Raw genomic sequence first — 24,200 nt, forward strand, 5'->3', positions numbered from 1 at the left:
AAGGGTGGGTCCGTTCCCCAGATGGAATTTCTGGCCTTGAAGGCTAACTACCGCCCAAAGCCATTCTTCTCTTCCGGGCAGATTGTATCATTGCTCTAAATATTTTATGGCCTTCTGCCTTAGTCTGGATTCCCAGAAGGCGACCCCAGAACAAAGATTCAAGGGCAAGTAGCTTGTATGGGAAGTGATCACAGGAAAAACAAACTTGGGAATGAAAAGCAAGAAACAGGACAGAAGCCAGCAAAGGGGATATTATAAAGCAGGTTACCACAGAGGGCAGCTGAGCGATGAGGGAGCTGGAATGTTCACTGGTGGAAGACTTCCTGGGCCTGGGGGGCAGTGGGAGGAGGCCTGGATTTCCTGGCATTATGGCCCTGTTCTAAACATGGACAGGAACGCTCCATGCTGGCAGCTGCATGTGAGGCCAGTTTGTACCAAAATAGTCAGGCCAAGGGAGTACTTGTGGGGGGCTCGCTGCTTCTGCCTTGCCCTCCATGGGAAAGGCATGCGTATCCTGCGCCGACTTCAAGCTTGAACATGTAATGCATCATCTTCTCTACAGGAGGATTATGTTGCTCTATGCCACTGCCATAAAAATTTGGCCAGCGAAATTTGAGCAGACATAATGTGTTCAACTTTGTAACAGAAGCTTTGAGGGCCATCGCCTTCTCTTTTTTCTATTACCTTGTACCCAGCAACATCTGGGAGAAGTGCTCACTTAATCTCAGTCTTGAGATGTAGAAACTATGTCACTGAATCTCAGCAAGGTGAGAATGAAAAAGAAATGAAATTTGTGGTTATAAGCCTCAGAATCTTTGAGGTTATTTATTACAGAAACACAGCCAGACCATCCCAACAAGTACCTGTGTCTAAAAGTAAGTGTTGAGGGAAAAACAAACCATATATGTGCATCAGCTCTGGGTCTGGCCAGAGAACAGCAAGGAAAGTTATGAAACCACTAAGACGCCATCTCGTTTGTGCTATAGTGAAACGTTTGATCTAATTCTCACCACTAACTTGGAAGAAAGATAAGGCGCTCAATGAGCTTGAGGTCTTAGGAGTTGCAAACAGAATACTGGTAACCTGACTTGGTCCTCTCGGCTGAATTTCACATTAAAGAGGTGAACTCAGAAAAATCACTGGCCTGTCTTCCAGTAGGAATAGAAGGGAAAAGAGGAAGTCCAGAAATGCAGGTACTTGCGTGCTGAAAAACCTGGGTTTATAATGACAGAAAGGTAGGACCTGGTTCCTCAATGGTATCCTGAAGCCGCTGTTACTTCCTAATGCCCTGGCTAATTCAGTTACTCTACACAGAAAAGCAAACTGAAGCCGTTAGAATTTCTGGTCTATTACCAATATCTGAATTCAATTTTAAGCTGATGTGGTGTAGTCAAGAGACTCACAGCAGTGTTTGTCCCAGGAAACTTGGGAGACTTGGGGGATCACGGCGTGGGTTTGGTCAGTGTGCAGTCGCCCCACAGGACCTAGCTTTGGGTACCGCACTAGGGCGAGAGGGGAGGAGCTTGTGCCCAAGGATCGTGCTTGGAGGAGCATGTGTACAGGATTGTGGATGCAGATACATGCACATTGTTAGGCAGGGTGGTCGGCTCAATGAGGTGCATAACAGCGCCGGGGACCTGAGTCATGTTTCCTGTTTTCTTGAAGAACATTCCTTAACCAAATAAGGAAAGATTTCTATATGCGATAGCGTAAGGAAGGCGTTGCATGAGCTCATTCTGTCTGTCCAATCAGGTATCGCCAAGTACCCTGTAACAGACAAACAGCTGACTGTACATAAACCGCCATACTGGTTTGTTCGGGGCTCTCATCTGATTCCGCTGCGTCGGATGAGGCTTGAGCCCTAGCGTGCTAGAAATAAAAATTCCCTTCTTGCCTTTGCATTACCACGGTGGACTTGTTCACTCTCTCGGTTGGTTTGGAGATATGGGCTTGGTGCATAACACACATAACTGTTGTGGTTGAAGGCGCTTGGGCACAACGGTTATGGATGGAGGCACTGGAGCATGAAGCTGTGGGCTTAGCAGCTCAGGTCCTGACACGTCTGCCCTTCATTGCCTGAGAGTCACAGTCAGGCTCTGGCAGAGGAGGTGTAAATTGTCTGCCAGTCACCATGAGACCTCCTTGAGGGCTAAGGGGTCATGCCCCTCATTATTTATACAGAAGTCTCCCTCCTAAGTATCTGTGGCAAAACATGTGGAGCTCCTTTTTGTTATTTTCCAGCCTTTCCTCCCAGTCTCCCCCTGTGGATGGAGTCATCTTGAATATGTTCTACAGAATTTTGGTTGACTGCCTGGAACCCGGGGTGTGGAGAACTTGGGGACAATTAGCTTCATGTTCTTGACCAACAAAGGGATGCTTGTTTAGCAAACAGATGGGCTGATCCAGGACAGGTTTTTTTTTTTTTTTTAATTGATCCTGGTCTTCACCTTTCGTGAGCATAGCCTGCAGCCACTGAGCTGCCCGGACTGTAAAAGCCTTAACACGATTGTCCAAACCTAAAGTAGATCTCCTTTCCCAGGGCCCATTAATCATTTGCCAAAAATGACCATGTTTGGGTGGTAAAGAAAATCTCAGTAATTTCCGGAAGGCAGATATTATAAAATCAATCTTGCCTGGCTATTCAGTAGACACACTTTAAAATGTTTGAATTCAATTTTCACAACAAGTAAATGTCATGGGGAAAAAAAAAAAAAAGCGGGCTACTTCTCTAGATGAAAAAGACTTGAGTCACTTAAAATATAAAATGTTGCTTTTGTTTAGATTCTGATTAAAATAAAAAACTCTAAAAAATATTCTTGTGGCAGTTGGATCAGGGATTTCCCTGGCGGTGCTGCTGTGAAGACTCTGTGCTCCCAATACAGGGTACGGGCTTAATCCCTGGTCAGGGAACCAAGATGCCACATGCCACAGGATTGGCCAAAAGGAAAGAAAACAAAAACAAAAACCAGTTGGGTTCAATAAATGATGGACTAAGTATTATGACACCAGGGAATTACCTATTTTGTTAGGGTGATCACGGCACTCTTTCTTCTGTAACTGAAGTGTTCCTAATGAAAGAAAGCTCACTGAGTGACAATATTCAGCCACTATAGACAACCTTCTGGCCCCGTCGTGGCTCTGGGGCCACCTGTAACCATCAGGACAGTGTAGGCTCCAACCCAGGTGCTATACTTGAAATTCCTCAAACACACACCTCTCGTTCAGCATTCAATGCCTTTCAGAGGCTGTGGGCCTGCAACCCTTCAACAATTCTGCTAGAACGCCATCCTGCAAGACTCAGCTCATAATCGCCTTCCTGTATTCCTTCCTCAGCCGCTGTGGCATCCCGGTGCTCTCACTTTGTGGCACTCACTTCAGTAGATTGTATTTATTCTTGGAACATCTGTTTTGTCCCACTGTGCCCAGCATACCACCCCCCACCTCAAGCTGTCACCCGAATCAGCCCATTTCCTGCAAAATAGAGTCATCTCCATTTTCTTACCTTCGTCTACTGCAGTCTGCTTTATATTTTTCAAAGAATGAAGCACAGTTGATTTACAGTGTTGTGTTTGTTACAGTGTTGTGTTTGTTTCAAGTGTATAGCAAAGGGATTCAGTTAGGCATATATATTTATATACATATTCTTTTTCATATTCTTTTCATTACAGGATACTGAATCTAGTTCCCTCTGTTATACAGTAGGACCTTGTTGTTTATCTGTTTTAAATACAGTAGTGTATATCTGCTAATCCCAAACTCCTAAGTTATCCCTCCTCACACCTTTTCCCCTTTGGTAACCAGAAGTTTGCTCTCTATGCCCGTGAGTCTGTCTCTGTTTCATAAACAAGTTCATCTGAGTCGTATTTTAGATTCCACATGTAAGTCTTAGCATGTAATGTTTGACTTGCTCTATCTGACTTCATGTACTTAGTATGATCATCTCTGGATCCACCCAGGCTGTTGCAGATGGCATCGCTTCATTGCTTTTACGGCTGAGTAAGGTTCCATCCTGTGTCTATACCACATGTTCTGTATTCATTCATCTGTCAGTGGGCAGCAGGTTGCTTCCAGGCCTTGGCTATTGTTAACAGTGCTTCTGTGACCATTGGAGTGCTTTTCAAATTAGAGTTTTTGAATTAGAGTTTCTTTATGAATTAGATTTTCTCTGGATGTGCACCCAGGAGTGGGATTGCTGGGTCATATTGTAGCTCTATTTTTAGTTTTTTTAAGGAACTTCCATATGGTTCTCCATAGTGGCTACACCAATTTATAGTCCCAGCAACAGTGTAGGAGGCTTGCCTTATCTCCAGACCCTCTCCAGCATTTGTTATTTGTAGACTTTTTGATGATGGCCATTCTGACCGATGTGAGTTGATACCTCATTGTAGTTTTTTGATACTGCTTCCCCACCCACCTCTCTGGTGCATTCAGTGTGGTCTCCAGATTTCCTAATCTCGCTCGACTCTGCATAGCATTTGAAAGTATTTTCATTCATGCTTTTTTTTTTTATTATCTATGGGCTCATTTTTTAAATAACAGTCTCCCTTTGACATGTCTCAACATAGCTTCTCTGCAGATGATGAAACAAAGGCTTGTAAGCCAGGAATTAATATTTGAAAGTGATTTCTGCCTAAAGATGAGTTCAGAGGGAGTTGGAACAGTAAAGCTGAGAAGGAAAACAGGCTGATTTTCTGGTATTACCCTGGGCTGAGAATATCACCGCTACGGCCACCAGATTCTATCTTGCGAGGGACTGTATAGGGAGCTACGCAGAAGCACTTGGGAATGTTCCTTCTGAGGTTCAGTAGAGAGGAGGCTTCACCCATCAGTTCCCATCCCCCACTGGTCAAGGCTGTTAAAAAACATTTCACTCCCCCTTTTGTGTGAGTTGGGGAAGAGTCCAGGGGGTCCTTGAAGGTGCCCTTCCCGCTAATGGCAGCAAATCCTTGTAGCAAAACCCCCACTCATTTGGTACAGCTGTGATGAGATACTTTCAGATTGTGTGTGAGCTCAGCTGGATGCACCTCCAAAAACGGCAAGATTAAGAACGGAGGGGATTTCCCTGGTGGTCCTGCAGTTAAGACTCTGCTTTCCAACGCAGGGGGCGCAGGTTTGGTCCCTAGTCAGGGAACTAAGGTCATAAATTGCTGAAGGATGTGGACAAAAATTAAATTAGTAAAACTGAGAGAATTATAACTTTAAAAAAAGAGAGAATCCCAGGGACGGGGGAGCCTGGTGGGCTGCCGTCTATGGGGTCGCACAGAGTCGGACACAACTGAAGTGACTTAGCAGCAGCAGCAGGATATGAAATAGGGCACAGGAGATGCTCAGTACTCCATTTTCTTCCTGGGTCCTTTTCCTCTACCAGTCACTCAAATATGGTGTTTCCCAAGGCTGGTCCTTAGCCATCTTCATTTACTCATTTAGGAAATTTTTCTTGAACACCTATTCTTTTCCAGGCACTTGGGATTCAACCATAAACCACAGAAAAAGACTTTTGGCCCTTATGGGTTTAACATTATATGTTATGAATAAGTAAGTAATTTAACTAGTATATTAGAACTGTTACTGAAAAACAAAAGAATACAAAGAAAATCAGGGGTTCTGGGGATGGGGTGATTTTGCCAGGGTAGACTGCAAGAAGGACATGATATTTGAGCAAAGCCTTAAAGGCAGTTAGTGCTTCGAACTCGTGTCTCTTGTGTCTCCTGCATTGGCAGGCAGGCTCTTTACCAGCTGAGCCATCGGGGAGCTTGATGCTTAACAATACAGAAACCTGGAGGAAGAACTTTCCTGACGAGGGAAGAGCCAGTTCAGAGGCCCTGGGCAGCGGCATGACCCGCATGTTTGAAGAACAGAGAGGAGGCCAGTGTGGCTGGAGCCGACTGGGCAGCCCAGCAGATACCTAGAGACCACGGCAGGTTCTAAACCAGAGGAGCCTGCTAAGCCACACGTGCACTCCTGATCCCCACGAGTTTTAAGAACATGGATGTTGCTGTTTCAGGCCAGGAAGTTTGGGGGACGTGTGATATACAGCCATAGGTAGCTGACAGGTAACAAGAGATAACTAATACAGTGGATATTGTTAATCCAGATAAGATCATGGCTTCAGTCAGGGAGTATCACTGGAGGCGATGGAAAGTGGTCAGCTACAGCCTTGAGAAAAGAGTCAGGAGGATGTGAGACACAGGAAAAAGAAAGGCCAAGGGGGGTGTTCACAGAGTTCTGGTGGCATCAGTGGCAGATGGCCATCAGGCACGCAGTTCACTGCTGTCTTGAAGGAATGTGCTTGGAGCCGGAAGCAGCTAGATGAACTCTAAGGGAAGGATGTACTCCCTTCTTACTTTCGCTTCTACGGGGCAGGAGTGAGCATAGCCTTGCTAGTGAGGATAAACAGCTCTTGGACGCATTAGGCAGCCTGAGCCTAGGACAGCGATGCCTGCTAAAACTTGCCAGCTGCTAATTCCTGACAACGCGAAGGGGAGCTTTGTTTGGGTGCAATCCCTCTTGCTCTAAGAAAGCAGAACAGGAGAAGTTATTTTTAAGATGAAAGAAATGACAACAGATTCTTATGTCAATGAGAATGATCCTGGAGAAAGAGAAAATCTGATAAGAAAGGGGAGAACTGTTAGAATGAAGTCTGTGGTGACTCGGGCCTGGGGAAGGGACATGGCTCCCAACGTTGGTTTAACCGAGGTGCACACCATGTTCCCTCATCCTTGGTCTTCATGTTCTCCTTGAACATCTGGAAGTTCACAGTTCATGTGCTGTTGAGGCCTGGCTTGGAGAATTGCTTTGCTAGTGTGTGAGATGAGTGCAATTGTGCAGTAGTTGGAACATTCTTCGGCATTACCCGAGCCCACTTCTTCCCTTCTGAAACGTGGCGCCTTCCAGCCTCCTCCCTTGCTCACTCTATTTCCTTCTCCCAAGGTGTTTTATATTTTGTTCTCTAACAGAATCATAGAAACTTTGATCAGCTATAATCTTGAAAGTAAACTGAGATGCTTTTTTGAACTGTGGGTCTAAAAGGAATGAATCTGCGGATGAGAACAAAGGGAAGAGATCTTTGACATGGAGTCTGTTTCAGAAAATGTACGATATGTGTTCCATGTAACCACAGATGACTCAACTTCACACTTCTTTTTATCAACGAGAAAGGCAAAGCCCTCAGATACGGCCCAAAGCCCCAGTGCTGAGGAATTCCAAAACAATCTTCCAGGCTGTCACTCACAAATCCGCCTGAAACTTGAGGCAGGGAAGAGAAAATAGTTTCTCCACCACATTTCCAGGGGGGAACTCCTTACACTGGAAGATCATACAGGGCTTAGAAGAATATATCTCTAAGGGTGAAGTTGTGAACACAAGGAAGGGGGAAACCACGTGCTGTTTAATTACAGGCACATGGCCAAATTGGGTAGGTCATGCAGCAAGTAGCAGAAAACAAAGTCAGGAGGGCTACCCATACATTTGTCTGTTCAGGATCAGAAGGACTAAGACAGTGAGGACAAAAAACCAGCTCTCGCTTCCATGTGGGCTAGTTCACTGTAGAGCATTGACGGAACTCCCTGTTGTCACAGTGCAGACCTGGAAGGTGGTCTGCTTCCCTTCGGATGACCAAGTATCACGGGTGTCCTCTGGGCCCCATCTTGCACAGCTGATGTCCAAGGAGCTGCAAGTGGAGATGAAAAAGGCTGATAAGAACTTTGAGTCCTGGCTAACCCACAAGCCTGGCCTCACTAACTGGAGTGAGCCCGCAATTGCAAATTTTGCCAGTCGAGGTCCCTGTCTGGGAGCTGCACACCTAGCCTCATAATTAGCAGTAACAGCATTAGTATTCTTCTGGCTGATACCTTCCCCCAGCTCTTTGTTTTTTTTTTTAAATCCCTGTAGCCACTTACTCCATGTTTTATCTCTGGAGTTAGACTTAGGAAACACAAAGATAAATGCTAAATACTAATTAGACCCTCTGTGCTGGGAAACATGCAGTACTTCATTTCGTTATTAAACAAGTTGCAATAAAGCTCCCACCATAGATGGGAAGACGGAGGCAGTGAGAGGATGAATCATTTGCCGGAGGTCACGACCCCTGGTTGTTATGTTCCAGCGGACCTCATACCACATCTTTGACAAGTACTCTTTTCAGTTGGGAGATATAAAGTGTATGGCGGGTAGAAAGTTCATTTCACAAACTCAGTGTGCAAGAAACATCACTTCAGGTTTCCACAGAGAACACCATTTCTACTGTAACTCCTTCATTTGGTCAGTGGATGAAAACTTCCAGGCAGTCAGTTCTGATTTCCTCCCCCTTGCCTGTTTCCTGGAGTGGCATCTAAGTTCTGGCGGGCTTTATGGCCATGTCAGATCCCTGGGGGAAGCAGGCAGCCTGGGCCAGCAACCCGCATGCTGGGCCACCCAAGGCGTCCTTGTTTCTGGGTCTTCAGGGGCTGATCTGAGCTGTTCCTTCCGGGGTTATTCCGGGTAAAACCAGGCTCCAACTACACAGCCGAGTTCTTTGGGATCCAACACTCTCTCACTTAATTCTCAGGCAGCTCCTGAGATCTGAAGTCACTCTGAAATCTGGGCCACACCATGATTGGAAAAGTTGGCTTGTATTGAAAAAAATCACATGGATATCTCATCTGCTGCGTAAACAGCCTAAAAACTTCAATACCTCTTTATAGGAGAAACTCTCAGAAAATGATGATCAAAAGGGATGATCTTTCAATCATTAAAACTGTATATTCAAAACGTAGACAAACGTTAAACATAACAGAAAACATTTAGATGCCTTTTCTTTAAGACCAGAAAAAGACAAGAAACCCTTTCATCACTGCTACTGTTCAACATGTTTGGAGGTTTTGTCCAGAAGCGTAGAAGACAGAAAGACAAAAATATTATTTGCAGATGTGTTAATTATCTACAAAGAGTCATACAAAATCAAGACATTATTAGAATTAATAAAAGAGCATGGTTGAAGATGAGATAAATATAAATTTATAGTGTTCTTTTCACAGTAATTAAGAAATTATAAACAAAAATAAGATATTCCTGAAACGAACAAAAGTGCTACACTATTCAGGAACTAACTTAACAAAGACAATAAAAAAACTGTAGAAAGGATATTTGTAAAGTCTATTGTAGGATACTGATGAGGAATTGAATGAATAGAGAGCTATATATTGTTTATATTTGCAATGAGCTAATGCTTTAAAGATGTCAGTGCTACCCAAATTGGTGATACTGGGAAAGATTGAGGGCAGGAGGAGAAGGGGACAACAGAGGATGAGATGGTTGGATGGCATCATCGACTCAATGGACATGAGTTTGAGCAAGCTCTAGGAGATAGTGAAGGACAGGGAAGCCTGGCATGCTGCAGTCCATGGGGTCACAAAGAGTCGGACACAACTGAGGGACTGAACAACAACTCAGATTGGTCTATAAATTCAATAAAATTCCAGCAAGACTGTTTTGAAGAAAATGACAAGCTGATTTTGACTATATACAGAAGAGTTGAGGCCCAGTTGATTTGAAAAATAAAGAATAAATAGTAAGGGTTCTTTTGAGGAAGGTCTTTGTGACACTCTAGTGGGAAAGAATTTTATAAATAAGCCCTTCTCCCTCTATCACAAACCAAAATGGAAACATCAGTGAATTTTGACTTTCAAAACTGAAAGCTTGTCTTCAATGAGGGACACCATAAACAAAGTTGACAGATGACACACTGGGTGATGTTTGCAAAAATAATGACGGTTAATGGCCGGAATATATAAAGAACAGCTCTAATCAGTAGGAGGAAGAAACACTAGCAGAGGTGTGAGCAGAAAAATTAGAATCGTCAAGTGCCCAGAGAGGGTCAGTAAGGACACAGTATTGGAAGAGAGCTTTGCGTTTGGGGCAAAAGCCAAGAACAGTAGAACCTAGAGGCATCAATGTAATTTGTCTTGAGACGCTGACATGTTGTTGGTGTGTGGATGTTTTCATGATTGATGTTTGCAGCTGTTTCCCCACGGCATGTGCTGCTGAGACAGGATTTGAGAGCAACTCCACCACGGCAGGGGGTCTAAACTGGATTGCAAAGCCCAGCACTTGGCTCTCCTCACCACCAGGCATCCACTTAGATTTTACTTTCATGTCATCCATTTGGATGAGGGATTTCATTAGGGTGGGGACTACCATTTACAGTTTTAATTCTCCCAGGAGCCTGGCTTAGTATTTGGCTTTGTGTGTAACAATCATTTGAAAAACAACAAAATTCAGTATTGGCTAAAGATAAAGACAGAAGCTTTTTAAAATGGCCTTCGATTCTGTGGTTATTCTATACTACTCTTATCAACGAAATAAATTTTTTTGCAATTTGCCCTTAAGTAATAACATTCCCTAGTCCACTGTTTTTTTTTTTTCTTTAAATTAACCTATACAAGGTTAAAAACTACATGAAATAGACATGTAACAATAATCTGAAGTACCACCTGCTTTATATTTATTTAGTGTCCAAAGCTGTGTAAGGGTGTGTTAATATTATCATGGGCTATCTTAAATAAAAACACAAGCAAGATATATTTGCATTTGAAATAGTCTTATACTTTTTTAATTTCAACTGTTTAATAGATTGTAAGCCATCTCAAGATAGAATGTTACATTAATATGTATATCTACACATATGTTGGAGAAGGCGATGGCACCCCACTCCAGTACTCTTGCCTGGAAAATCCCATGGATGGAGGAGCCTGGTAGGCTGCAGTCCATGGGGTCGCCAAGAGTCGGACGTGACTGAGCGACTTCACTTTCACTTTTCACTTTCATACATTGGAGAAGGAAATGGCAGCTCACTCCAGTGTTCTTGCCTGGAGAATCCCAGGGATGAGGGAGCCTGGTGGGCTGCCGTCTATGGGGTCGCACAGAGTTGGACACGACTGAAGTGACTTAGCAGCAGTATACACATATGTTAATATATAGAATATAAATCATTAAATTATAAGAATTGCTATATATAATAATATACATTACTAAATATTAAACTATATGTAAATAACGTATACATTTCTTTCTTTTTTCTCCTTCATCTCCCAAGGTAGTAATAATCTTAGAATTGGTGAATAAATTGGCTGATTTCCTTCAGGGAAAAACACTAACCAAACAGAAGCTCCTTTTAGGGCCTTAGTGTTGTATTTTAAGATTAAGTACCTGATAATCTCTGCCCATGAAACTGTAGTGTCTAGAGTAAAAGGTGAAGCCATACTTATAGGGAATATTTTTGTGTTCAAGTCTAAGCCAGTTCATGTGATCAACAGTATGAGGGGAACAAAATTAACATTCTTGGTTTAGTGTCAAGGTCTGAGTCACTGTCCTGGGAAGGAAGATGCTATATGTGGTGAGATCTTTATGCAAATGCATATGAAAAGTTGAAAAGACTAAGCAGTGAAAGCAGAAGGAGGAAGCAGCAATATTTCAGCGGTTTAGCAGGTTGAAATGGATTTGCATTCAGCACATTCCCACACAGCTTGCTGAACAGTGAACATATGAAGGACGATGTTAGCATACATCCCCTTTCCCATATATACTAACCAAGGAGCCTAACAGATGCAAATTTATAACTAAAATAGCTGATGCCATACCGAGGTGTGAAGCAACCAAGCAACTCCTTTCAAAGGAATCTTGTGATTTTTAGAGATGATCAAGGCCTGGTCCCAGCCCTGCAATCTGAAAGGGTTGGAACCCCTTAGATGGGACTTACACCCTTATATGTTAGAGAAAACAAAAACTGAAAAGATAATTTAAAATAAACTTTAAAGTAATTTAAAATAAAGCCTAGATGTGGCTTGCACCCTTCTATATTAGAGAAAACCAAAACCAAGTAAATAAATAAATAGGCCATCTTTTCTCCTCACATGTAATTCATCAATCACATTTTATACTATTTACAAATGGTTTTACTTTTCTTCAAAGACAAGATGTATTTAATGTCCGTTTGGGATATTACAAACAAAGCAAGAGGCATTTCCTAGCAATTCTGTACTATTGGTTCTCCAAATAACTTTTTAAAAATATTTCTTCATTTGTCAAAGAGGAAAAGTTTTTAGGTAAAATGGGTATACATTTGGATGACTGATTGAGGTCATTTTAAGACTTCTCTCTGGAAAACCACACTCAGGATAAGCAGGTGGAAAGCTTGTGGGTGTGTGTGTGTGTTTGCTTAGTTGCTCAGTCCTGTCCAACTCTTTGCAACCCATGGACTGTAGCCAACCAGGCTTCTCTGTCCATGGGATTCTCCAGGCAAGAATACTGGAGTGGGTTGCCATTCCCTTCTCCAGGGGATCCGACCCATAGATCAAACCTGTGTCTCCTGAATTGCAGGCAGATTCTTTACTGTCTGAGCCACCAGGGAGTCTTTTATTGGGGAATGGAAGACTAATTTGGATAACTAGACTTGAGTGTTTTCCTGGCTTGGCCTTTCTATAGCTGTGTGAACTTGACCCAAACAGTTTACCTCTGTGAACCTTGTCTGTAGGATGCTCCCATTGTAGGGCATTTTTGCAGAGTGAATAAAATCACACCGTGGAAGCCCACACTAGCCATGCCGAGCTGAATCCCAACCCATAGATACAGTTTGCTTGTTGAATGTTGTTGTTCAGTTGCTAAGATGCGTCCCACTCTTTGTGACCCCGTGGACTGCAGCATGCCAGGGAGTCCTTCACTAACTCCCAGAGTTTGCTTATATTCATGTCCATTGAGTCGATGATGCCATGCAACCATTTCATCCTCTTTCACCCCCTTCCCCTCCTGCCCTCAATCTTTCCCAGGATCAGGGTCTTTTCCAATGAGTCAGCTCTTCACATCAGGTGGCTAAAGGATTAGAGCTTCAGCTTCAGTTTGCTTGGCTTGTACCAAATGAAATTTTCAAAACTTGTTGACAAAATTTAAAAATTAGACAATTCATATTTTTGACTTTCTGCTTTTATGTGTAAACGCTGCAAAAACTTATAACTGCCTGTAACAGTATCAGTTTAGATACATCCTAAACCATCCCCATTATCTTCACCCATCCTGCCCTGATGATTTTGTGCTTATAATCCACATTATTTTAAAGCAAAACAAACAAACTGTTGACTTGATTACTCTGGTAACATCTTGTTAAAGGAAATTTTCTTAGACAAAGTGATTTTGAGCACAAATCAAAATTCAATGCTCATCAGCAGGGAGCTAGTGAATATTCAAAAAAGAGAGGAAATGGATCTAGATGACAATGTGTGTATCTAGATGACAGAAAGTTGATCTGAGCCCCTGGATGGTTGAACACAGAACCTGACTTATTTCACAGAGCTGAGAAACTGCCATCCCTTTTGCCATCAACATGGACGCATATTTAGGACGTGGATGATTTGGACCCATCTACTGATGTGAATGAACTATTCATCAGAAGACATATGTAATCAGTGTGAGAAGTAAGGTAAGTCAGTTGAACTGTGGCTAGTAATTGTTAACAGTGAGCAACAAGGATTTATCCCTGACACAGTGAGTGGCCATGTGCAGGCCAAGTGGCATTAAATACAGCCCAGCTGACAACCGTGTGGGGTCCTGATTCTTCCCAAGTAGCTATCGGATTTTTCTCCAGCAGCCAATTACAGATGTCGAGCCCAGTTTAATTCTGGGTTTGGATTCAAATATAACTTTTGGCACTTCCCATCACCCAGAGATCCATCTATATTTCTACCGTTTTCCTATTTTTATTAACATTATTATTATTCAGAAAAGTACACACATAAGTGTGGAATTCTTCAACACACCCATGTAATGACTACCCTGATTTAAAGACAGGTTATTTGTACTTCAGAAGCCACGCTCCCTGTGTTCCCCTCCAGACCCCACTCCCCCACCCACCCACCCCTTCCGGGTAGCAGCTGTCATGACTTTGAACACTGTTCATTGTTTATGCTTGCTTTTGAACTTCATATGTGGAATCAGAAGGTATGTGCTTTTTATGTCTTGTTTCCTTCATGTATCATTATGTTTATATGATTCAACCATATTTTCAAGTGTAGTTGGAAGTCTTCTCTTAACTTTGGTGAGTAGTATTTCATTGTGTGAAAGTGCTATAATTTATTTATAGATCCTGATGTTAATGGGCATTTGGGTAGTTTCCAGGGTAGAGCTGTTATGAACAGTTTCTATAAATATTCCCGGACATGACTTTTGGTGCACAGTTGAATGCTGAGTATCTGTTGACTTTCCTGTATTCCCAGGGTCGCTCTAAGGGATTTCTGAGATGCTAGAGTTATGGCCCCTGGATCAATCCCGGGGGCTGCCTTGATAATCCTGTTTGAGGCAGAGGTTGCCCTGGGCTTCAAGCATCCTTTCCCCCAGTTGTGCTCCTGCTCTTCTGGGCTCCCCACCTCCCCTGCCCCCCAGACTCTCTGTACTGCCTTGAGCTCTGCCATCTGACTCATCTGACCTCTCTCACTGGACTGCCTGTGGCCTCTGATGGCACTCCCTGGGGCCACTCCTGCTCTCGCCTCGCCCTTCTTGTCTCTCCTGCCCACGTTTACCACCTTTGGCTCAAGTACCCCCATGCCATCAGCGGTCCCCCACAAAGTTCTTTAGTATGTGACATGTTGGAAGAACTTGCCCATCCAATTACAGCTCATGTCACAGGCACACTGGAGGCTGCAGGGCAGATAGGCTGGGAGCACAGGCTCTGAAGTCAGGCTTCCTGGTGCAAATTCTGGTTGCCAGTTACCAGTTGTGTAACAGCAGCCACGTTTTCTCTATACCTCAGCTTATTGTATTGGGACGGTCTGAGAACTCCTAAACAATAATGCTTCTAATAAATGTTTTTCTAACCTGCTTTTTTTTGGTTGTTGCATGTTAACAACTCTTCCTCTGTTTGCTTTCCTGCTGCTGCGTTTGCCTCCTCTCTCTCTACAAGCACACCTCAGTTAACATCACCTGCAGAACAGTGATTCTTTCTAAGACTCGTTAACCAAAGCAGCAGCTGTCTTCGGAGCAATGACATACCACACCGTGTGTTTCTCCGTTGAAGGCATGTTGGCTGTATTAATTTCCCGTTGCTGCTGTAACAAATTCCCACAAACATAATGCCTTAAAACTCTGTGATTTATTATCTAATAGTTCAGGAGGTAAAGAGTTCAAAATAGGTCCTCTGGCCCTAAAATCAAGGTGTCAGAAGGGGTGCGTCCTTTTGGATCTCTTGGGAAGACTGTCTCCTTGCTTTTTCTAGCTTCTAGAGGCATCCTCTATTCCTTGGCTTGTGGTCCTTTATCTTCAACAGCTCATCAGGCATGGCATGTCTTTTCTGTGACCTTGACCCTCTTATTGGGACCCACATGGTTACATTAGCCCCACCTGAATCATGCAGGATAATCTCACATGTTTTGTTTTTAACTTAATCGCATAGACAAAGTGCTGTTCCCCGTTTTGGAGACTAGAAGGTAACATCTTTGGGAGGCCAGTCTTCTGCCCACCACGCTGGTCAAACCATTTGCTTTACTTTCCTAAGGTGGTCTCTCTGTTACATCCTGTCCCTTAAGACAGTCAGATTCACAGCAGATGATTTGCTTTCCAAAGGGCAGAAGAACAAAACTCATGAGAGCAGTCCAGTGACTAAGGTGCTTGCAAGGTGTTAAAATTTACCTCCTGCTGCACCTCTGACAGGTAAATATCCAGAGAATGTGGCTTAGCTCTAGGCCTGGCTGTGCTGACCACCCGAATAATACCAAGGCCACTCAGATGATGAGACATTGACCAGCAAGCACCTAATTGCATCTGTAGTCGAGTCAACATGTAGGAATGCACCTATATATGGATTGCATCAGAGTCACTCTTACAATCTTCCTTCAGTCAGCTCTGAACAAGCCCTCTGGCTACAGGAGATGGCCTGTGTCTTTGTCTCAGCCTGTTTGCTATATGAGGTCATGGCGCTTTGGAACATGACTCAGGGGACCTGAGTGCCCCAGGAGATCCCGGATGAGGTCATCTCCCCACATTCTCCCACGTGCTCTCTGCCCCTTTTCAGGTTTTAAAGCATCTTTTTGACTGAGACACCGAAGAAGAAAAATATGATTAATTTCTTCTTTAATTCATCTCTGCTTCTTCTCAGACTAAAGCTTCTGCTTGGTTCCTGCTTTTCAGTAAAGCTCCAGACCACCCCGGAGGTCACTGACCTGGCCCAGGTATTGGAAGTGTATCTGGTAGCCTCCAGGGAATGCATTATCATAAAGTGTCTAACAAATGAATTAACTGTTGAAAGATGGGCTCTTGATCCAGACTAACGACGTACTCATTTTTTTTCCTTGAATTTATTTGCTGCCCAAGCATAAAAATTTTCTCTGAATTTGTGGAGACTGTGTTTTTCAGGTTCTTACACAGAGGAGCCAATGGATGGAAAATGGTGCTGGGTTATGGATGATGACCTAGTTCTGGGTTTGGAGTTTGAGGCCTGCAATTGGGATGTAGGAGAACACCAAAAAATGACAGCTATTGTTTGTGACAGGGACTGTGCTTCTGCCCTATAACCTAGATACGAAACAAGTCCAGGGAGGTCAGAGCAACACATTCGTTTGTTGTTTAACCAGACTGACTTGAATAACTAAGGAAATGGGAAAGCAACAAAAAGCCTCTTTCTGCTGCAGGCCAACCCTTTAGCTTGTTTACATGGACAAGAGCAAAATGGCAAGACTTAAGCAATTCATACGAAAACTCAGCTGCAAAACTTAATGATCAAAACTCTTTAAAAGCTGCACATGTACAGAGAATAGATTGATGGTTGCCAGAGGTGGACGTGGGGAGTGAGCAAAATGCAAGAAGGGGGTTAAAGGATGCAAGCTTCCAGTCGTAAAATAAATAAGTCACTGGAGGTAATGCACAGCATGGTAACTAGTTAGTGAGCCTGTAGCATGTAGCCGAAAGTTGCTGAGAGAGTAGATCTTAAACGTTCTCAGCACAGGAAAACATTTCATAACCATGGATGATAATGAATGTTAATCGGATGGGTGGTGATGATTTCATGATATATATTTATATAAAACTATGGAATCATTGTGTTGTATACCTGAAACTAATATGATGTTGTATGTCAATTAGGGCTTCCCAAGTGGCTCTAGCAGTAAAGAACCTCCTGCCAATGCAGAAGACGGGAAAGATGTGGGCTCAATCCCCAGGTCAGGAGGAGGGCATGGCAACCCACTCCAGTATTCTCACCAGGAGAATCCCATGGACAGAGGATCCTGGCGGACTACAGTCCACAGGGCCACAAAGAGTCGGACATGACTGAAGCAACTTAGCATGCGTGCATATGTGTCAATTATATCTCAATTTTTTAAAAACCGATTTTTTAAGATTTTTTTTCTTATCTTTCCTATTCAGAATAATCGTGAAGTTTGAGGTTCAGACAGCTCCACAGTAACAACGACATGGGAGTACTTGTTAAAAATGCAGAGTCTTGACTCATGACACACCTATAGGGGGCAGGTTCTGGCACCCTTAGGCTATCCTGATGCGAACTGAAGCTTGAGACTCACTGGTTTAGGGGAAGGTTTATAGTTATGAAGATGGACAACTGAATTTTAATTTGTTACTAAATAATGATACCCTCATTTGTCATTTCAATGAAATATTTGTTAAATAATGATATAGTTTCCACTTGAGGTAAAATCTTTGATGGCAACAATTTGTATCAACATCACAGATGATTCTCTCAGTTTGAAATGCCCTCACTAACTCTCTGTGAACAGATCAACCTACTTGTTTCGACTGTAAACCCTGTAAATGGTAGGTAATAATAACCACTATGGGAATTTTAAAGAAACATAAGATAATTTAAAAAGCACTTTATTATAGTAAATTATTGTTTATACATTACTACCAACAATGATAATCAGTTCAGTTCAGTTCTTGCTCAGTCGTGTCCAACTCTTTGTGACACCATAGACTGCAGCACGCCTGGCCTCCCTTTCCCTCACCAACTCCCTGAGCGTACTCAAACTCATGTTCACAGAGTCGGTGATGCCATTCAACCATCTCGTCCTCTGTCATCCCCTTCTCCTCCTGCCTTCAGTCTTTCTGAGCATCAGGGTCTTTTCCAATGAGTCAGCTCTTCCCATCAGGTGGCCGAAGTATTGGAGTTTCAGCGTCAATATCAGCACTTCCAATGAACCTTCAGGACAGATAGCCTTTAGGATGGACTGGTTAGATCTCCTTGCAGTCCAAGGGACTCTCAAGAGTCTTCTCCAACACCACAGTTCAAAAGCATCAATTCTCTGGTGCTCAGCTTTCTTCACAGTCCAACTCTCACATCCATACATGACCACTGGAAAAAACATAGCCTTGACTACATGGACCTTTGTTCACAAAGTAATGTCTCTGCTTTTGAATATGCTATCTAGGTTGGTCATAACTTTCCTTCCAAGGAGTAAGTGTCTTTTAATTTCATGGCTACAATCACCATCTGCAGTGATTTTGAAGCCCAGAAAAATAAAGTCAGCCACTGTTTCCCCATCTATTTGCCATGAAGTCATGGGACTGGATGCCATTATTTTAGTTTCCTGAATGTTGAGCTTTAAGCCAAATTTACACTCTCCTCTTTCACTTTCATCAAGAGGCGCTTTAGCTCTTCTTCACTTTCTGCCATAAGGGTGGTGTCATTTGCATATCTGAGGTTATTGATATTTCTCCCATCAATCTTGATTCCAGCTTGCATTTCTTCCAGTCCAGCGTTTCTCATTATGTACTCTGAGTATAAGTTAAATAAGCAGGATGACAATATACAGCCTTGATGTACTCCTTTCCCAATTTGGAACCAGTCTGTTGTTCCATGTCCATTTCTAACTGTTGCTTCCTGACCTGCATACAGATTTCTCAAGAGGCAGGTCAGGTGGTCTGGTATTCCCATCTCTTTCAGAATTTTCCACAGTTTATCATGATCCACACAATCAAAGGCTTTGGCATAGTCAATAAAGCAGAAATAGATGTTTTTCTGGAACTCTCTTGCTTTTTCCATGATCCAGTGGATGTTGGCAATTTGATCTCTGATTCCTCTGCCTTTTCTAAAACCAGCTTGAAGATCAGGAAGTTCATGGTTCATGTATTGCTGAAGCCTGGCTTGGAGAATTTTGAGCATTACTTTGCTAGCCTGTGAGATGAGTGGAATTGTGCGGTAGTTTGAGCATTCTTTGGCATTGCCTTTCTTTGGGATTGGAATGAAAACTGACCTTTTCCAGTCCTGTGGCCACTGCTGAGTTTTCCAAATTTGCTGGCATATTGAGTGTAGCACCTTCACAGCATCATCTTTTAGGATTTGAAATAGCTCCACTGGAATTCCATCACCTCCACTAGCTTTGTTCATAGTGATGCTTCTTCCTAAGGCCCACTTGACTTCACATTCCAGGATGTCTGGCTCTGTGTGAGTGATCACACCATTGTGATTATCTTGGTTGTGAAGATCTTTTCTGGATAGTTCTTCTGCGTATTCTTTCCATGTCTTCTTAATATCGTCTGTTTCTGTCAGGTCCATACCATTTCTGTCCTTTATCGAGCCCATCTTTGCATGAAATGTTCCCTGGGTATCTCTGATTTTCTTGAAGAGATCTCTAGTCTTTCCCATTTTATTGTTTTCCTCTATTCCTTTGCACTGATTACTGAGGAAGGCTTTCTTATCTCTCCTTGCTCTTCTTTGGAACTCTGCATTCAAATGGGTATATCTTTCCTTTTCTCCTTTGCTTCACTTCTCTTCTTTTCAGAGCTATTTGTAAGGCCTCCCCAGACAGCCATTTTGCTCTTTCGCATTTCTTTTTCTTGGGGATGGTCTTGATCCTTGTCTCCTGTACAATGTTGTGAACCTCCATACATAGTTCATCAGGCACTCTGTCTATCAGATCTAGTCCCTTAAATCTATTTCTCACTTTCACCATATAATCGTAAGGGATTTGATTTAGGTCATACCTGAATGGTCTAATGGTTTCCTTACTTTCTTCAATTTAAGTCTGAATTTGGCAATAAGGAGTTCATGATCTGAGCCACAGTCAGATCCTGGTCTTGTTTTTGCTGACGGTATATAGCATCTCCATCTTTGGCTGCAAAGAATATAATCAGTCTGATTTTGGTGTTGACCATCTGGTGATGTCCATGTGTAGAGTCTTCTCTTGTGTTGTTGGAAGAGGGTGTTTGCTATGATCAGTGCATTCTGTTGGCAAAACTCTATTAGCCTTTGCCCTGCTTCATCCTGTACTCCAAGGCCAAATTTGCCAGTTACTCCAGGTGTTTCCTGCCTTCCTACTTTTGCATTCCAGTCCCCTATAATGAAAAAGACATCTTTTTTGGGTATTAGTTTTAGAAGATCTTGTAGGTCTTCATAGAACCGTTTAACTTCAGCTTCTTCAGCATTACTGGTTGGGGCATAGACTTGGATTATCTTGATACTGAATGGTTTGCCTTGGAGACGAACAGAGATCATTCTGTCATTTTGAGACTACAGCCAAGTACTGCATTTCGGACTCTTTTGTTGACTATGATGGCTATTCCATTTCTTCTGAGGGATTCTTGCCCACAGTAGTAGATATAATGGTCATCTGAGTTACATTCACCCATTCCAGTCCATTTTGGTTCACTGATTCCTAAAATGTCAGCCTTCACTCTTGTCATCTCCTGTTTGGTCACTTCCAGTACTGAAAATACTACCGTTAATTATGATTTCTGTTTCTCTATAGATCCATTCTCTGTTGCCCCCTCCTCCTCCTGCTCTCAATCTTTTCGCAGCATCAGGCTGTTTTCCAATGAGTCAACTCTTCACATCAGGTAGCCAAAGTACTGGAGCTTCAGCTTCAGTCCTTCCAATGAATATTCATTGTTGATTTCCTTTAGGATTGACTGGTTGATGTTGCAGAGGGTGAGATGGTTGGATAGCATCACTGACTCAATGGACATGAATTTGAGCAAACTTAGGAGATAGTGAAGGACAAGGAAGCTTGGTGTGCTGCAGCCTATGGGGTCACAAAAAGTCGGACATGACTTAATGACTGAACTCTATAGACTAATCATCTTCTCTCTTTATCTTTAGTTCTGATAAACCCAGGAGGTATATACTGTCAGTATCAACATTTTATGAGGAAATTAAATCTAAAGGATTTTAACTAAACTTGTAAATGTCACATAACTGGCAATTCAGGGAGGTCATATTTAAATCCAGAGTGTCTGACTCTAGAGTCTACAGTCTTAACCAGTGCCTTATATTGTTTCCAGATAAATTCCCACTTTGGGGTTTCCATGACACATATTAGGTCTCTAACCTTGACAGGGGGCAGTTTTAGGAATGGGAGTCCTGGGGGTCCGATGATGAGAGCCTGAAGTAGTCTGAGAACACATGCTTTGGAATTGGAATGATATATTTGATAGTGATTAACACAAACCTATAGTTGTGATGTTGTTATAATATATCAAGTTGAAAGCCTGACGTAAGGACAGAAAGAGGAACAAAGACAAGATCAGAAGTCAGGAGGATAAAAATCCCAGTGAGAGTGGAAGTGAGATGTGAAGGATGGGTGAGAGCTAGGACTCAGATCAGGGCCTGTGATGGAGGGAAGTGTGAAAGGAATGGTAAGGAATAGCCCAGGGCTGGACCAGGGCACCCACATAACTGGTGAAAAACCTTAAGCTGTTACAGAAAGAGCATGGTTCTACCTGGACATTTACTGGTTTTCACTGTACTTGCTCAGGTTATTAAAAAAAGAAGGCTCTTTTCTGGAAACCTAGATTTTTGTCAAACTGTATGTTTCCTTCTCACTTTAAGCCTTCCTTCTTTTATCATGATCCCTAAAGCATGAATGTCCTGCAGTTTGGAGGGCTGTCTCCATATAACTGGAATTAGAAACAAACCAGTCTGAAGGATTTTGTTAAGTGAGGCAAAGAGCAAGTCCATTATTCTGCACAGAAGTGACTGAAACAAAGCGCTGTTCACAAAGGCAGCTTCTGAAAAGTGAAGACAGCTAAGACGCCATTGTTCACATTACCAACAAATGTGTTATTCAGTAGATTAGCCAGAGAAGAACAACAGAACAGCTTCGTGACTACTTTGCTGAATACGCATATGAAGTGGTTAGAAGTGATGGATAACTCAGACAGCTCAGAGCTTGGGATCTGCCTCAGGTGTGGCCAAAGTCACATCTTAGATCATCGGTGAGCATCAGGCTGATCGCCGATCGAAAACATCACTGAAAACGAAGAGGGAAAAAATGAATTTTTCCTGGGTTATAGAAATAGTGCAGAACAAGTGAAAAGGATATAAGATGGAAATGACACATATCTCTGGTGGCTCAGATGGTAAAGAATCTGCCTGCAATGCAGGAGACCTGGGTTTGATCCTGGGTTGGGACGATCCCCTGGAGAAGGAAATGGCAACCCACTTCAGTATTCTTGCTTGGAAAATCCCCATGGACAGAGGGGCCTGGCGGGCTACAGTCCATGAGGTTGTAAAAAGTAGGATACTTTTTACAAGTAAGCACATGCAGAAAAATAGAGATTTATAGAGATAAGACCCTGATAAAGACCCTGATGCTGAGGGCAGGAGAAAGGGGGCGACAGAGGCTGAGATGGTTGGATGGCATCACCTTCTCAATGGACATGAGTTTGGGCAAACTCTGGGAGATAGTGAATAACAGGGAAGCCTGGCGTGCTGCAGTCCATGGGGTCAAAGAGTCGGACACAACTTAGCGACTGAACAACAACACAGAGCTAATATTATTTGCTGCTTTTGTGCAACGATTTAAGAATTTGTCTCTACATCTTAAACCTGTACACAAGCAGGCAGAGAATCCAGTAACAAAGAGAAAGAACAAAAATAATGTTGAGCCTGAAAAAGGGACTCCATCCACTCTGCTTTCTCGGCTTGGAAAGCCCTCCTCCAAACATGTTCATTGGGTGCTCGCTTTCCATTTCAATGTCTCTTCCTCCAGGAAGGCTTCCGGACTCAACATGTTGATGGTTGTTCTATTGCTTATAACCCACGTCATTATATACTTACAGATATGTATAATGTGTATGAATATGTAATAAAAACATCAGTTGGCCTTGTCTCCCACTAGGCCCCATGGAGCCCGTGATCGCAGAGGCTTCTACAGTCCGTGTGGGTCTGTCTGTCGCTACTACACTCTTTAACATGCAGTGCAGAAGCTGGAATATCGGAGCTGCTCCAGAAACATCTGATGAATGTGGGAATGAAACCAGATCCTTACCCTCTTATCAACTGAATAAGAGGCGATAAGAAAGCAAGTGCTGAGGACAATAGGAAAGACGTGGCGCAGATAAAGGAACATTTAAAAGAAAATTTTAAAGAAAAGAATGAAACCGGGAAAGAAGAGAGTGTGTAGGAGCAATTAGCACTTTCCCTGTATAAAACCCACCAGCTCTCTCGTTGACACTGCTGCCTCCAGTGGCTGCTGCCACGCACGTCACCCTGGGCCAGGGGGCCGTCTGGACACTCGGTCCTCGCTGCAGGTGCTCGTCAGCGTGCAGGGACTGCAGAAACCGTCCACAGCGCCTGCTTGCTGAGGTCTGGCTGGCAAAGCCTCCGCTGGGCACAGAGCATCCCCTTCTGTCTCCCAGGGGTGCTGTTTTCTTCCTTGGAGCTTCCGGATGTAGATTTTAGGCAGGTCGATTTGAAAATTGTTTAAATATAATCACAGTAACATCTAAAAATAATACATCTAAAGCGGGACAACATGGGAATACCTGAAATGAAGTAGAGTCATGAGAATTAAGAGCACAGGACAGCTTGGGGACATCACATTGTACATCTGATATTTGGGCCTGGCTGTCCTGCTTGACTGTGTGACTGGATCCAGGGATTTACATTTATGTTTAACATGGCTTTGAAACTGTTACAGCTTTTATTTTCTCTAATTTACTGCCCGTGAATTGAATTACCAGGAGACTTGGTATTTGATTTACAAAAAAATGTAAATGAACAACTTTGTGGTAGTTTTTGATAAACTGTCCACATTTTTTTTTTTTTCACTCTTTTCTCATCAAGGATCAGGATCCATGTTCCCTTTCTTAAATCTGGCAGCTATGGCTGGGTCTTTTTTGTTTAATTATTTTTTATTGGAGAATGGCTGCTTTACAATGTTCTGTTAGTTTCTGCTGTACAACAGAGTGAATCAGCTGTATGTATACACATATCCCCTCCGTTTTGGATT

The sequence above is a fragment of the Budorcas taxicolor genome, chromosome 1 (assembly GCF_023091745.1).
Source record: "Budorcas taxicolor isolate Tak-1 chromosome 1, Takin1.1, whole genome shotgun sequence".
NCBI classification, from domain to species: domain Eukaryota; kingdom Metazoa; phylum Chordata; class Mammalia; order Artiodactyla; family Bovidae; genus Budorcas; species Budorcas taxicolor.